Raw genomic sequence first — 3,541 nt, 5'->3', positions numbered from 1 at the left:
GAGGACCCCGAGCTGCAGAAAATCCGAGGTGTTTTCGTCTTCAGGACCCGCCATGGAGAAGAGAGGTTATCCCTCAGGATCCCTTAACTCACATGTTCAGATAGCAGAGCTAGCTCTTATGTTACACAGATCATAATGGCTGCAAACGGAGAGCTATCTATTGCAGAGCTGCTAGAATTATAAGATGGGAGAGTAGACCCCCATAATGCAGCAGGGTTGACTAAATCATAAATTATGCGACAAGACAGGCAAATTATGTGGCGTAATGCGGCGCATTTTATGTCGCATTACTTCAGTATGTTGTCACGTGTACACGTGTTAATATTGTGTGGGAAAAGCTTTTGCCTCATTACCACCAGTATATCACCCAAATACAGCAATAAGTAACTAAAAGGGGACCAGTCACGCTTTGCAAAGGGTCTTCCACTTTCTCACAATACGGGCTGCTGTATATTAAGTTACTTTTCATCCGTTTGATCTAGAAACATTTTTGGGGATTAAAATGTACAAATTATGTAGCAGATGATAGGTTATGTGGAATTACATAATTGTGCGGGAAATGGTGCAGTATTGTATAATTCCAGTGGCCTTGCTCTTAGCATATAGATGTCACAAGTCCAACTGCTCACTTAGAGCATTTCTCTAGTCAGTGATTCCCAAACCGTGGGGTTCTGAGACGATTTTTGGTGGGTTGTGAAAGTCCAAGGAATAGATAAAGGTGCTTATAAATGCTGTATTTATCCGCTTCACTGACAAAGGTTAAATGCCAGGCTACGCCTTCTAGACAAATTGTTGCTTATGTTTTTTTACATGGGTCTAGTCTTTATAAACGCCTCTCAATTTGCAGTCAGAGAAATGTAAAGTCAATTACGTGACAATCTTGCTGAGGTACAGAGACTGTGAAAGGAAAGGTTGTCATTTTTCATAGTGCAGAGCAAAATGTAAATGAACGGTATATATTCAGTAGTTCCAAAAGCAAAAGTGAAGCACATTCTGTGTAATTCTGAAATGTGGTGGAAACAAATATTTTAGTTGAATCAAAACAAATCAAGACACATTTTCTTGGTGATGGCGCATGATATTCAGTGAACCCCGATTTCCACAAATTAGCATTTGTGTTCAGTATAGTTTTATTAGTAAAACTGCATGTCTGTACTAATGTAGTGACCATTCCAATGGGAAATGTGCTTTCTGAAAATGACAGTGGCTTGTACACCATGCTTTTGTTACATCACACTCCTCATGTCCACTAAAGCTAGAAGGATATCGACAGTTTGTCATGCTTAAAGGTGGGTCTTGGTTTTAAGAAGTTGGGGAAACAATGCCCTAGCTGCAAACACCTTACAAACCTCGACTGCGCGGCCATCCTTCAGGTTACAGAAACGACAACAGAGCTTTCACTTTGTTACACTAATTTTACAGACGAAGAAGGCAGGCTTGTCCATTTTACAGACTGAGACAGCAGAACTATCTCTCAGTTATATGGATCACACAGCCACAGATGGCGGAGCTGTCCCTCAGATTACACGGACTTTACAGGTTGAGGTATAGCACTAGTCCCCCAGTTCTATAGATATTGCAGGTTTAGAGACCAAAGCTACCCTCAGGATATCAATATTTTGCAGGCCCTTTGTGTAGGATTGACGATTAAGGGAGAATGTGCATTAACCCTGCCTCTGTCTGAAAGCAATGTCGCAGTTGTTGTGCTGTGCAATCCTTGCCCTTGAGGCAAAGCGTGTCTGGGCAGAAGGCCGTGTGTAGAGTGGGCCGACTGAGGCCTGGGCGGGAATCCGAGGCTCGCGGGCGCAGGCTGAGGTGTGGGAAGCTGTCTGAGGGGCAGGACGTGGTTGGAGGGGAGAAACGGAGATGCCATTGTAGTGAGACCGACGAGGCATACACAGCCTCGAGGGGGCAGGTGAAGTACGGGCTTAGGAGCTAATGGGGTGTGCTGGGAAAAATTCGGGTCAAGGTGGGCAGCTCGGGGACGCTGGAGGCTGACTGAGGCGCCTTGGGGTTCATTCATGTAAAGAGCAGGAGGTGCGAGGGTCACCTGCGAAGGGAGGCTGTGGTCAAAAGAGCCATAGCGGGAAATCTGAGGAGACAGTAGGGGAGTCTGACAAAGCAGCGTGCTGTCCGGGGTGGCAGTGGGGTTCTGATGATGGAGAATGGGCTTGGAGAGGACAGGCTGGGCGTCCGGCGGGGCAGGGTTATAATAGATCAGGGCGATCGGTCTGGCGAGGCAACGAGGGTCTGACTAAAGAATTGGTGGAGTCTGATCGGTCAGATGGTGGATCTGATGGTGCAAGACAGGTCAGAGATGACAGACAGGTCAACGTGCATGAGGCGGCGGTCTGAATACGGGAGAAGGGTTTGGTGGGACAGGGAGAGGGGTATGAAGGCAGAGTGGGGGACGGGAGACCCTATCGGAGCCTGATGAGCCAGGCTGAGATATGAGGTGAGGCAGAATGAATGAAGGGAGAGTGAATTGAGATTGGATAGGTCAGAGGCTGTTGGGACAGAATGAATCAAGAGAAGGCAGAATGAAATGAGACTGGACAGAGTTGGGGGGACTGAAAGAACAGAATGAGCTCAGAATGGCCAGGCAGGGTTGAGGGGTCAGTGCGGGGGTCTGCCGGACAGGGGGGTGGGGGGGCTGCGTTTCCTGAGGGCAGGTCCTCTCACCTCTCTTTGATGAGACATCTCCGTTGTCCAAATCTCCTTAAGCCCGGATCCGATGCTGAATGACGCCTCCCCCACAACTGGGAATCTCAGAACCCCAAGACCCCGTTTTTGGGGAGCCCGGCCAGCGCCTTCACTTCTCTCAGCCCTGCTCCGTCCGAGCGTCCAGCTACAGATGCGGCCACGGAAGAATTGGACACCCCTCCGACACTTTCCCCAACATCCGCTGCAGGGCTCTGTGTTGATTAGGGTTGGCCCAGCAACCCCCACCCGCCACCCCGAGGGCAGGGGCATTAGCGCACCAAAGGAAATGAAGCTTGTGGGGGGCAGGCTTTCGCCGCACACAGACAGGCTTGCAGCTGGAAGCGGCGGTATCTGATAGCGGAGAGTTTGTCTCGGAGGAGGGAGAAAGATTTGGGGGGGGGTTATCAGATAGACTGGGTCCAGTTTCGTGCAAATTTGCAGGCCATGGGGCCTAAGGCAAGAGAATGTTCCCGTGGGGGAAGTTTACATAATGCCCACAACAAACAAAGTGGTGTCAGGAGGATGCCAGGACCTGACTGTGTCAGATAAGAGGCTTATTTACAACGGGAGCCCCGCGGCTACCCTTCAGGGAGCGCAACAGGGAAGAGTCCCTCTATGGACCTCAAGTGTGTATCATGTGGGCTGCCATGTCCAGGGAGGCCTCCAGAGCAACAGCCGGGAGCCCGGCCGGAGACGAGGGAGGCGGGGATCTGCTGTGGGAGGGGAGAGGGAGGCGAGGATCTGCTGTAGGAGGGGAGAGGGAGGCGGGGTGAGCGGAGGCCGTGTTGCATCGGGATCAGCTGCGGCTCGGGAGGCGGGGATCTGCTGTGGGAGGGGA

Source organism: Lissotriton vulgaris, unplaced genomic scaffold (assembly GCF_964263255.1).
Source record: "Lissotriton vulgaris unplaced genomic scaffold, aLisVul1.2 SCAFFOLD_464, whole genome shotgun sequence".
Classification (NCBI taxonomy): domain Eukaryota; kingdom Metazoa; phylum Chordata; class Amphibia; order Caudata; family Salamandridae; genus Lissotriton; species Lissotriton vulgaris.
The sequence above is the reverse complement of the archived record's forward strand: the minus strand, read 5'-3'. Positions refer to the sequence as shown.